Below are 13,718 nucleotides of genomic sequence, written 5' to 3' on the forward strand. Positions count from 1 at the left end.
GGCTACGGCAATTGCACCAACCAACTCACAACCTTTAGTATCCATTTGCATAGGATGTGTGGTATTGACCACGTGTACAAGGATTTCCCATTAAGATCATCCACTCCAGGTCTAGCCCATAATTTACTAAGTGTCAAGGGATGGATTGTTACAAATGGTTCCTCTCATTGTTATGAATGCAAAATAGGAGGAGAGCCACCACTGCTCACAAAGCTGAACAGGCTTTGAATTCCCATACTTAAGGGCACGTAAGCTGGCCCTGAGTACCACCATAGCTGATAAAGTTTCAGAATATGCTAGAGTTTCCCCTAAAACTAGAAGACAAAGAACCAAGATAATAGGACAAGGGAAAGATCGTGTGACAATTTAAGAGGGACGAGGTGAGGACACAATTTCAAACATCTCTTCATCCTCTTTTGAGGAAGAATTGAATCCTCAACCTGCCAGAGACCTAGAGGAACTAGTTATAGACCCTAGCAACCTACCTAAGCTGGCATAGTTTCCCAATCCTATTGAGAAAAAAAGCAAAATCAAAGTAGCCCAAGCACCGGTAAGAGCATGCGAAGCACAAATGGAGGGTAAACCTCCAATCAAATAGCCCAAGGATTGGTAAGACCATGCCAACCACAAATGGAGGCTAAACCTCTAATATTCCCCACTATTGAAGAGGATGGCCATGGAGAAACTAGTTTTACCTTGCTCAAGAAAAGATCACAGAAATAATTAATCCATCCCCATGACCAAGATAAATCGGAAGAGGGATGAGGGGATGAGTATAGAAGCTTTGAGTCCATGGCCTCCAAACTCTTGGTGGATGATGAGACCAATGAGTACCACACTGAATGGGGACTATACACATGCCATACACCATTAATACCAACCCCGAAATCTATGTGAGTGATAATGGATAGACACCATTAATGCAGCCACGATGAAGGACCGTTACCTACTACCATTCACCAAGCATGTGCTAGAATAACTAGTAGGAAAGGAGTTCTACAACTTCCTTGATGGGCTCTCGGGCTATAACCAAGTGGGAATAGACCTGAATGATCAACATCAGACTGCATTTGCATAGAGTGGGGCACTTACGTATATAGAGTTATGCCATTTGGCCTATCCAATGCCCTTAGCACTTTCCAAAGGATTATGTTCATAGCCTACAAGGAATACCTTAGGGAATTTCTTAAGGTTTTATGGATGACCTTTGCGTTGATTCCAAATGGAAAGCACATCTCTAGTGCCTTAGTAAGGTTTTTATGGATGACTTTTATGTCAAATCTAAATGGAAAGAACATCTCTAGTTCCTTAGTAATTCCACATGGAAATTACATCTCTAGTGCCTTTACGTCAATTCCGAATAGAAAGCACATCTCTAGTGCCTTAGTAAGGTTATATTGAAAAAATGCAGATTATACTAAATATCCCCTTAACCCACTCAAATGCTAATTTTGGGTGAGGCACAGAGTAATACTAGGCCACATTATTTTGGAACATGGCATCTCTAGTAACGACGCAAGATGAAGTTAATTCTTGAGATTCCACCACCCACTAACTTCAAGGGTGTGCCCAACATTTCATGTGACATGTCAGATACTATAGACAATTTATGCCAACATCACAAGGCTACTTGTCATTTTTGAGTGGATGAATGAGGCCTATGACACTCTCAAGAAAGCCCTAAGAAGTGCACCAATTCTAAGATCTACCTAATGGGATATTATTTTCCATGTGCACATAGATGCCTCGACTTTTGTAATTGTTGTGTTTTGGCACAACTTGGAGAGAATAACATGGATTTCCCTGTTAGGTTCACTAGCAGAGCTAGTTGCATGATGTTGAACAAAACTACACCACCCCGAAAATAGAATAACTCTCAATGGTCTATGTTGTAAAGAAGTGTTGCTTGGTGATCAAATTCATGTTCTTTGTAGACCATATGCACTTCTCTACTTGGTTAATAAGCCATGTGACATGGGAAGGATGACTGATGGCTCTTGAACCTTCTAGAGTTTTATTTTATGGTGTGACCATGTGGAAAGGCTCACAACATGTGCATGTGTTTTGGGGGGCATCCCCAATGGAGAACCGCCCACGGTCAGAGTGGAGGACAAACTTCTTGATGCCCTGATCTTTAAACTCTATGTTGAATGGGTGGAAGAGATTACCCATTATTTGGATGATGGCTTTCCCCAAGAGAGACCCCTCAATCTTGTTGATAGAGCACGATGGCGTATCTAAAAGGTAGCCACTTACCAATTGATTATAGGGCAATTGTACAAGTTGGGCCAAGACAGGATTAGGAGGCATTGTCCTCAAGAATTTGAATACGTTAACATCCTTGATCAAGGCCACTTCGGGGTAGCAGGAGGACATTTCTCAGCAAACACCATTGCCAAAAAAGTTCTACTAGTAGGCTTGTGGTGGCCCACTTTATTTGGAGATGTGACTAAATTTGTGAAAGGAGGTTGCGAGATGATGTTAGTGATTCACTGCACCTTGTATTGTCTCTTCAACCATTTTAAGAGTGGGCATTAACTTTGTTAGACCAATTAGTCCAGTGACTCAAGGTACTCAATCGCGATTCATCATCGCTACACCACGGACTATTATACCAAATGGGTAGAGGCTCGTGTAACCAAAAAGGTTGATGTTATCATAATTTGGGCAACTACTAGTCTTGATTCCTAGAGACAACGCTTTTTTCCTCATCCATGCAAGGCACAGCTGCGCTGGCCTAGTCTTCTAGAATAGAATTGCCCAAGAACCTATTTATCTAACGTAGGGCTTTCACTTAATATGTTGGAAAGCTATCCGACTAATCGGGTCCACCCGTCCGTAGGATGGTGCTGTCGGGGCATTCCATCCTCCGACTTTCCACCCTACTCATGCGTCAATTTGTTTTCTAATTAATCCTACCACACTGTTTGACATAAATAAACATGTTCCTTAATTAAGGCCCTTTTTACAAGATTTGTTAAAATAGCCTTTTTACACAATACAATAATGCTAAGACAAGATTTTTAAAATAAAAAGTTTATACATGAGAATCAATTTCATACAAGCCAAACCGGCTCTCTTACTAGGCAGCATCACAATCACTCACCTCAATCGGCGAACCTCATTCTCCCAATGGTATGAGGGATACCATGGGCCAACTCCGGGCCTTACTAACGTCTCTGCCGTCCGGCTATACAAGCACAAGAACGGGGCAGCGTCAAGGCAGGGAGAGTTGTACTTGTATCTTAATTTAACCAAGATAACAATCCATTTACTCACTAAACCATAGGACTAGAATCCATGTTACCTTCTTAAGAAAACAATCCTTTTCACAAAAGATTTTAGCATTTCAACTTGAAATTGTGATAAGACATTCTTTATTAAGGCATATGCTGTTGTTTAAAAGAATACAAACTTTAAATAGTAAATCAATCAAATAAATCACTTTTAACAATTAATAGAGAAGCCGGGGCCATACCTCAACCCCTAAGAATGATATATAATTGAAAAATAAAATATGTATATACCTTATAGAAATTTATCGTTTATCGTTGCCTTTGCTCGTTAACAAGACCTTTAGGACTTGACATACGAGAATAGAGTCTTCTAATACCTTCTCTTATGATTGAAATCATCCAATCATCCCCAAGCTTTATCTCCTCTTACTCGTACTGTGACTCTTCTCTCTTTCTAAGGTCTATGGCAAAATAGCCTTCTCTACAGGGCTTCGGCATACTATTCTTTCTCTAAAAGAAAAGCTATGGAGTTTTGGTCTCTTCCTCCGAAAGACCATAGCAATCTAAGATTCTTTTCTAAGATATTAGATAAGAATAAAGGGATATATACATCTCAAGCTCTAGGATTACCTTGAGGCTACTTGCTGCCTTCTTACAGTTTTCCCTGTGTAGAGACCCTGAATAATCAGCAAATTGTTTTGGCCATAACTCTCTGATAAAAACTCAGAATATGGTCATATAACCAGTCAAAAGAACCGGAAGGCATCTAGTCTACAAGCCAGCGTGGGTAGAATAGGCAAAAACGTCTCTATATAGCCACAAACGTGCCATCTTTAGAAACGTGTTGTTTTTCCACATTTTTAGTATGCATGGACTCTAAATATGTAAAAGTACTCTAAATACGACCTCCTATCACCTAAATTTGAATTTCCTTTTTTGGAGATACTTATCTCTTAATAGAACTATTCTTATCTTCTTATTTCTGGAAAGTGCTTTTTGGAGCTAATATTTTTATTCTAACACTTTCCTAATGTTTCTAGCCTTATTGTCTCACTCTTCTCTAAGTGCACTCTCTTTCCTTTTGAAATCTATATCAAAAGAGACACATACATACGTGGCTTGGGAGGGACCTTACAGTGGAGCCCAATGCCATAGCTCTACAACATCAAACAACAAGAGCATGAGCATGTAAGAGAGATTATGTCTCTTGTCTTAAACATTTAAACTCTTATTGTAAGCTTTAAGAGAGATTATGTCTCTTGTCTTAAATATTTGAACTCTCAGTGTAAGCTTTAGGAGAGGCTAACTAATGAATAGTTGTTTCCATGCTTTTGAAAGAGAGTATGAGATCCAAGAATGCATGACTATCTTCTTTTATCAAGACCAGCTACATTAGATGCATGCTGCAAGATGGCCAATCAAATTCACAGATAACATGTTGGAATTAGTCAATAAGACTCTATCTTTGACTATGTCATCCCAGGTGTTAAGTCGGGATGACTCAAACACTAGGGAAAGGCAGGTAAAAAACATGGCAATTGATGAATTGACCTCAGTCCACCATCCTTGAGGATATTAAGTTAAGGGAGGTAAGGGAGCCTCCAAATAATACACACCTTTATCTAAGGAGATAGCTAGTCTAGTGTTTTAGATGTAGACAAAATCACATGAGCATAAAGTGCCCTTATCTATGACGTAGACCACTACTGTATTGTGCACATTACAAATACTTGGGGAACCACAATATATCCATGTGTAGATATGGAACTCAACTACTAGCATAACTACTGAGATATTGAGCTCAACTAGTGCTGTGGATATTGATGACCCACCTGGGTGATAGCTTCTGCACTTATCCCACTTGCATGGTTGGTGAGATTATGGTTGATATGTTGCAATGGATGATAGGGTGTGTGATGGCCACTTTGGAGTACTAGAATTATGGCATAGTTTTAGCGCCAGCTCATATAGTTGAGTTCACACTATGGACTGGCCATTATATGTTACTGCAGGGAGAGTACTTTCCCTTATAGTATGGACTTTTATCTTTTTAGTTATATGGTTGTAGAGAAGAGAAGAAGGTAGAAGAAAATTTAGCCATCCATCTCTCTCTTGTGTTTTGCTCTCTCTTGTGTGTGTGTGTGTGTTTGCTTGCAAGGAACTCAAGCTCTCCCTCTCCCTTGCATTCTCTTTAAAATATCAAAGCCTCGGTTTGTGTGACCTAAGGAGGCAAGAAAAAGTTAAGAACAAAGCAAGGAAGGAAGCGGTATGTGGGTAAGAGCATCATCACCTCTTCCCCTTCTTGTTTAGGTAGGACATACCCTAGGTAGCTCCACCAAGAGCTACACATCTCCAATTAAGGAGATATCTTGGTAGGTTTAGAGGTGCCTGTAAGGTGTGCAATACTTTGTGCTATAGTTTTGTGGCCAAAATTGCATTTTGGGTGTGTTTTGGTCTCCATTTGGTCACTGCAAAGGTGTTTTCGGCAGTTCTAGGAAGTTTTGGTTGAGACCTGTCTCTGCTCAAAATCTAGTTATTGCAGTGTAGCAGTGCATTTTGGGAGTGCAGATAGTGTTTTCATATATATTGCTAATCTTGGGTGTATGTACATGTACTCTGGTCACATCTGGTGACATGCAGGTTGTGTTGAAGTACCACTACAAACAGTCACATAAGTTATTGCTATGTTATAGGTCGCATATAAAAATTATCTGTTTGTAGGTTTCTAACGGAATCAATCAGATTGTCAGTGAGAAGATGGACAAGAACAACTTCCATGCTTGGAATTTTAGAATGACCAATTTCCTGATGGGTAAAGGATTTTGGGATTATTCAAAAGATACAATGAGGTGTCTCTTCCACCTATGTATGATTGCTGCTACTATTGCGAATCATTGGACTATTATTGTCCATAATTCTGATTTCCATGTTGGCCACCACCTTAGCCTCAACCATGACCTCTACCTTTGTCTCTACCTAAATTGGAGTAGAAGATTTGTTTTGATGTATTCTTGCTTTGTGATAAAGAGTCCTCACCCATAGACTTTTCTTCTACGATCATCATAGACACTAAATCTCAAAAGTTGGGAACATTCTCTCTAACTATAATGGAGGTCTTGAATGGCTTGTACTCTTTGCCAAGTCTATTTAGATAGACGCTCACTAAATCATCATCTTCCACCGATACATTTTGTGTATGTTGAAAACGGGCATGTATTTCATGTGAAGATGTATTCCACCAGTGAATGTAATACTTGGCATTGACATTGGGCACAAGAGTTACATGTGTATATGGTTGTGTATGTGGTGAGGAGTGTGCACTGTACTGCATCACATTAATTTGGTTGTTGGCATGCCTATTGAAGAATTGTGTTTGGCCAAGATGAGTGATGATCTAAATAAAACCATTGGTGAAATCTTGACAAGAACAACTTCTAGATTTGGAAGTACCACATGACTAACTTCTTGAAAGGCAAAGGGCTTTGGAATTCGGTGATAAGGGAAGAGACAGAGCCAAGTGTTCCTGCAATTAATGCAACTCTGGCACAACTTACAACACATAGGAATTGGTGAGAAATAGCATTTAAGGTGTTACATTACTTCTTGATTTGTGTGATAGATGGAATGTTGTGTCATATCCCAGGATGCAGACAATCCCAAAGGTGCATAGGGTACATTGGTGAAGATGTATGACACGAACACAAATGCAAGGAAGATCCAGTTAAAACAAAAGATACACAACATACATGGAACAATAGGAGTATACATGATTATTTGTAGGAGATCAAAGCATGTGCAGATGCATTAGCATTTATAAATGCACCAATGGATAATGATGATTTGGTTGCTATTAAATTGAAAGGTTTAGGCAAGGAGTACAAATCATTTGACACTTCTATCACTATGAGAAGTAGCACTTGGCATACAAGAGACCGAGCATTTTACACATAAAGATATGTAAGAAGCAAGGGGATATCCTCATCTAGAGGACATACAAGTGGACGTGATTTTTTGGCAAGATAGGCCACCACAACAATAACAGGATTTTCAGCCCTTGTATGGTGCATGAGGAGGTAGAGAATCATACTCCTGAGGTAGGGGGAGATCGAATTCTAGAGGAAGAGGTAGATGGAAACCTCAACAGCTATATGGAAGTGGCATTGAGTGTCACTATTGTGGTAAGATTCGACATATGGCTAGGGAATGTTACAAGAAACAAAATTATTTGCAAGGTAGCAAAATTCAACATGGTAACTATGCATCTTCTAGCAATGTAGGTAGTGGAAATGAAGATTGTAAGATTCCTCCCTAGCCTCTCAAGATGTCCAGTATCTTCCCCTGTAGTCAAATCCCGCTTCAAAAATATAAAAGATCTTGTTTATACCTGTTTTGGCATAGAGAGAGAAAATCTTCTAGAGAGAGGTTATTCAGATTTTAAATATTTTTGGATGGAATAATATCTCATCTTATTTAAATAAGTTCCCCTAAACAGAAGCGCAAAAAGATTTTCAGAAGGTGCATTCGAAATAAATTATAATCTGTTCAAAAGGCCTTATCCAGGGGGTCCAGATTTTTTGAAAATTTTAAATTAAGGTTTTGAGTGGCCAATCAAATTCATCCAAATGTGTGGAGGAGATAAATGGAAGAAATAAAGAAAATCCTCCCAAAAATGAGTAAATACTCACATAAGATGAAGAGTTGACTAAAGACAAGGTTAATAGTTAAAAAAGAGAGATATTTAGAAGAAATGATGCATTTTTGACACCTCAGTATGGGGGAATTCCGCTCATGAAGGAGGTGCCTATTTCACATGTGTGGAAGAGTTTTAAACTCCCAAATAATGAGATATTTTTATCTCTCCTCTCTCCTATTTCAACTAGATCCAAAAAGTGAGCTAAACTGACCTAAAAATGGTCAAAAATTGACCAAACTGATATGGAAAATTCTAGAATCAGTTTGCTTGGTTAGAGGCTCACTTTTTCCTATAAATAGAAGTCTTCCCCTTTCTTGAAGCTTAATAGTGTTTTTGCACTGTTACCCTGCTTCTCTCAAGAGCCAAAAACTGTGAATTTACTCATAATTCATTAGTTTTTTACCTTCCCTCTTTTAAAGATTGGTGGCCACTCTTGTTTCAAACAAGAGTAGATCCCTCAAACCATCAAGCCAAAGGAAAGCTCTCAAATTCTCCTTGTAAGTTGGAGATTCTTCTCTTTTCTATTTCATTTTATGATTTTTATGATTTTTGTCTTCTCTAAAATGAATATGATGTTATCCCTCATTGGAAAAAAAGGCATTCCCCTCTCTTCTTTAGTAAATCCAACCATTCTTTATCCTAGATAAATGATTAATGGATAAAATCAAGTTTTTCATAATGTTTCTCTTTTTGATAAGTAGAAAATGTTTATATTAGAATGATTTAAATACTCTTGGTGAACTTCTAATTAATTTTAGAGAGTTAAAAATTGAAAAATGGTCAGCCATACAAAGGAGGTTATGGCAAAATTTTCTAAAATTGTGAAAAATAAGTTTTACTTTTTTTTAATTCAAAAAGAGTAATTCCCATCGTATATGTATTCTTAAAGTGCTATTTTTCATCCTAGGTATAGAAAAATGCATACTAAAAATATTTTATTAAAAAGTGTTACTTTCTTTAGAATTAAATTCTATGCATAGAAGGAAGCATATTGAAATTGTTATTTTGATTATAAAAGTGTTATTTTCATCATAAATGATTTTTATGCATAAATGGATGCATAAAAGAAATTCTTTTATATTAAAAGGGTGACTTTTATCATAAATGATTTGTATGCATAAACATATGCATAAAAGATTTTTTATATTAAAAGTGTGATTTTCATCATAAATGGATTTTATGCATAAATTAGATGCATAAGAGAAATTCTTTTATTCTAAAAGTGTAATTCCTACTAAATTGGATTTATGCATGGAAAGATGCATAAAGAAGTTATTTTAATCCAAAAGTGTTATTCTCATCAATTTTGATTTTATGCATACATAGATGCATAAAGAGTTTTATTTTTAATTCAAAAGAGTTACTTTTATCAATTTTGATTTTATGCATAAATAGATGCATAAAGAATTTTATTTTTAATTCAAAAGAGTTACTTTCATCAATTTTGATTTTATGCATAAATAGTTGCATAAAGAATTTTATTTTTAATTCAAAAGAGTTGCTTTCATCAATTTTGATTTTATGCATAAATAGTTGCATAAAGAATTTTATTTTTAATTCAAAAGAGTTACTTTCATCAATTTTGATTTTATGCATAAATAGATGCATAAAGAATTTATTTTAATCCAAAAGTGTTATTCTCATCAATTTTGATTTTATGCATAAATAGATGCATAAAGAATTTTATTTTTAATTCAAACGAGTTACTTTCATCAATTTTGATTTTATGCATAAATAGATGCATAAAGAATTTATTTTAATCCAAAAGTGTTATCCTCATCAATTTTGATTTTATGCATAAATAGATGCATAAAGAGTTTTATTTTTAATTCAAAAGAGTTATTTTCATCAATTTTGACTTTATGCATAAATAGATGCATAAAGTCAAAATAGATGCATAAAGAATTTTTGCATAAATAGATGGAAGTGATAGGAATCAGATAGATGTGATAGGAATCAGATAAATGTAAATGGATAGAGGAAGTGATATGAATCAGATAAATGAAAATGGATGAATGGATGTGATGTCCTGTGAATTAGGATGTGAATCAGATAAATGTAAATGGATAGAGGAAGTGATATGAATCAGATAAATGAAAATGGATGAATGGATGTGATGTCCTGTGAATTAGGATGTGAATGAATGGTATAGGATGTGAAGGAATGTGATGTCATGTGAATCGTGATATGAATGAATGATAAAGGATGTGAATGAATGACGGCATGTGAATCGGATGTGAATGGATGATGTGGTTTGATGTGTGAATGATGTAGATTAATGTAGATTGATGTATGGATGATGTGGTTTGATGTGTGAATGATGTGGATTGATGTAGATGGATGAATGGATGATATGGTTTGATGTGTAGATGGATCAATGGATGATGTGGATATGGATGTAGATGTATGAATGTGGATGTGAAAATGGATATGGATGTATGAATGTGGATGCGAAAATGAATGTATGAATGTGAATGGGGATGTGGATGTATGAATGTGGATGTGGAAATGGATGTGTGGATGTATGAATATAGATGTGGATGTGGATGTATGAATGTGAATGTGGATGTGGTGTATGAATGTGAATGGGGATGTGGATGTGGAAATGAATGTGTGGATGTATGAATGTAGATGTGGATGTATGAATGTGAATGTGGATGTGGATGTATGAATGAATGGGGATGTGGATATGGATGTATGAATGTGGATGTGGATATGGATGTATGGATGTGGATGTGGATGTGGAAATGGATGTATGGATGTGGATGTGGATGTGGATATATGAATGTGGATGTATGGATGGATGTGGATGTATGGATGTGGATATGGATATGTATGTATGAATGCGGATGTGGAAGTGGATGTATGGATGTGGATGTACGAATGTGGATGTGTATGTGGAATAATGAATGCGAATGTGTATGTGAAATGATGTGACGTTGATATGAGTGAATGGATGAGATGTGATGACATGTGAATTGGGATGTGAATAAATGATATGTGATGTGAAAGAATCTGATGTGATGAGATGGAAAATGATATGATTGGATGAGAATGAGTACACATATGAATGGAATGTGGAATAAGTAATGTGGACTGATGAGGAATAATGTAGAAAGATGAGAGTTCATTATAGAAACTGTATTTGTGACCTGTTTGTAAATAACTGTTTTATGTCAAGAATGATGGGAAAGCATTTTGACCGTCTTGTGATTAAGGTCGTGGGAGACCTAACTGATAAAGTTGCAACAGCTGACGGAGAGTCAACGGAGGATGTCTCGGGTAGCATGGTCGGCCGAGGTCTTGACCAGCCTCGGTTCGATTTAAATGGTGAGCTTCCGGTACGGTGGATGAGGGACCAAGGAAGCGGCCTATGAGTGAAGCGCTAGGTGACCTGCAAAGGATCCTAGAGGGTGCTGACCATACGGTGCTCGGGCTCTGGGTCGCCGAAGATACCCACACGTGCATCGTGGAAGATATTGGAACAAGGAGTAAGAGTTGTTTTCTGAAACCGGGCATGGATCTGGTTGATTGACCTTGCTGGTCCTCAACGGATGAGTCCATGGCTCTTTTATATGGATCTGTTGGTTGATCTTGCTGATCTTCAACGGAGATTCCATCTTGATTTTTATAAGTGATTATATTGCCGGGTACTATGAGCTAGGAACTATTGAAAAGGCCCTTGAGTGGACAGGTGGTGAGCGTTCTGGTTGCCAATGATGCCATAGATACTCCGATGAAGGAATGATTGGAAATTAAGATTCAACCAGATATTTTGGAGGATTGGGATCAATGATACTATGGTTTCATTAAATGATTGTTTTAAAGATGGCTGAATCTGTAAAAAAGGCAATTTCATATTGGGTGTGTAAGTGGCATGACTAATGTTAAATTTGCATGAATATCCGGCTAGGGGGCCAGGGAACTCTTTTCCCTGGTACCCGGGACAAAACCTAACCAAATTCTAAATTGGACCCCATCACTACAGTCACCATAGTCAATGCCTATCTCTTGCCGATAATCCTTTGCAACAACAAGCCTAGCTTTGTATCGCTCAATACTACCGTCAGCTTTGCATTTAAGTTGTAAACCCATTTTGTGCCAATGGCCTTCTCCTGTTAAGGAAACCCTACCCTAACTATGTCGTGGGAAGTTGCCTATCCTCCGATCTCCAGCATGGCTCAAGAGCTCCACCGTAGCCACTCATCACCACCATCCTCCCACACTCGTCACACCAAGGTGGTTGCTCTAATCCAACGGGTGATGCAAGCTCTCTCGACGGGGACGAAGATCATGTGGGATCTCCACAGGAAGAGGATCGCATTGGTTAACCTAATCATGAGAGAGAGAGAGAGAGAGAGAGAGCGAGAGAGGAAGCAAGAGGGAACAAGTGATTAGCATTAATCACTCCCAAACCCTAACCCTGAGCACACCACACATGCTAGATTAGAGTTGCAAGAGAGAGGGAGAGAGAGAACACTCCAATTCTATTGCACAAATGGGAGGATGAGTTACAAACAAGAGAAATTAGCTTTTATAGTTCCAAGCATTTTCTCACTAGGCTGCCCCGAAATAAGTGACCCGGGGTGCCCAAAACATAGTTACAAGGCTTTTCTCTATGGTTTGGCCAACTGACCAAGATTCTCTTGTCTGTCCTTTGAAGCTCAATACTTGGGAGCATCTTTAGGGTGTTTCCCTCATCAAATGAAGGGATTTAGAATATAGCATGGGTTCTCATTAACATAAGTGAGCAGATATAGTCATAGGAATGTGTTAACCAATATGTGGTTAACATACTCCCCTTCTTGAAGTTGATCGCGTCCTCATGATCAGTGAGGGGTTGTCAAGGCACGCGGGGAAGTATCGCACTTGGTTGGTTATGTGGTCTCTCTGGAAATGAGAAGGGGTGGGGGAGTTAGTAAGATGGAAAGAAGTTAGTAGAGTACTTACGAGATTAAGTATCCAGCTAGTCTGATGGGCTCTTATGAGTTTGCTTTTTTGTATGTGCCCAGCAAGTAGTACTCTCTTTTCTTTTTTTTCACCTGTGTGGCAAGACATCCTCATTAGAGGAGTCAGAGTACTTGAATGAGTAGACTAGCATAGAATACTTAATGACCAGTATCCCAGTAGTAGGTGGTATGATTAAAGAGGAGTTAGTAAAACAATGGGGCTAGTAAGCAAGTGGCGAGGGGGGAATTCTGGAGGGACAAGAAGGCAACACTCATAACTCAACTGCTTGGACTCCGAGATGCTGTAGGTCGATGGCAATGTTCATGAAGCTCTAGCATCTGTGTTAAGACACCGTAATGGGTATCTTTACTCCCATGGATGTTAAGTCATCAGGTTGCGGTGTTATCTCTTTTTCTTTTGGTGCTTTGTCTTCTTCAGTCCTCGGAGATCTGGGATCTTATGTTGATAGGAGTGGCCGATGTTGAGGATCTATAGGTGTTGAGCCGAAGAAGAAGGTTTGGGTAGAATTGATGAGACATGAAGCGCAGTTACTCGGGTGAAGTAGGGGGGTGATTAAGGAGATCCAGGCAATGGGTCGTACCATGGACTAGGCTTGTGCCCACCATGGTCCCCCCATCCAAAGATATACTCTAAATGGCTGTCAATGATGAAGCTTTATGCGGTGTGTACGCATAGGACAGAGCCCAGTGAGATTTGCAGGTGTTGTGCATGGGCGAGAGCAAAACGTGTGCCGATGGTCCTAATCACCTAGAGACTCTCGTTTTTTTCGTGTGTTTATGGTCAGCACCCCTAAAAAGGGTTTTGTAATGAGTGGCCCT

Source organism: Cibotium barometz, chromosome 11, assembly GCF_041138505.1.
Source record: "Cibotium barometz isolate CiBa-2024 chromosome 11, ASM4113850v1, whole genome shotgun sequence".
Classification (NCBI taxonomy): domain Eukaryota; kingdom Viridiplantae; phylum Streptophyta; class Polypodiopsida; order Cyatheales; family Cibotiaceae; genus Cibotium; species Cibotium barometz.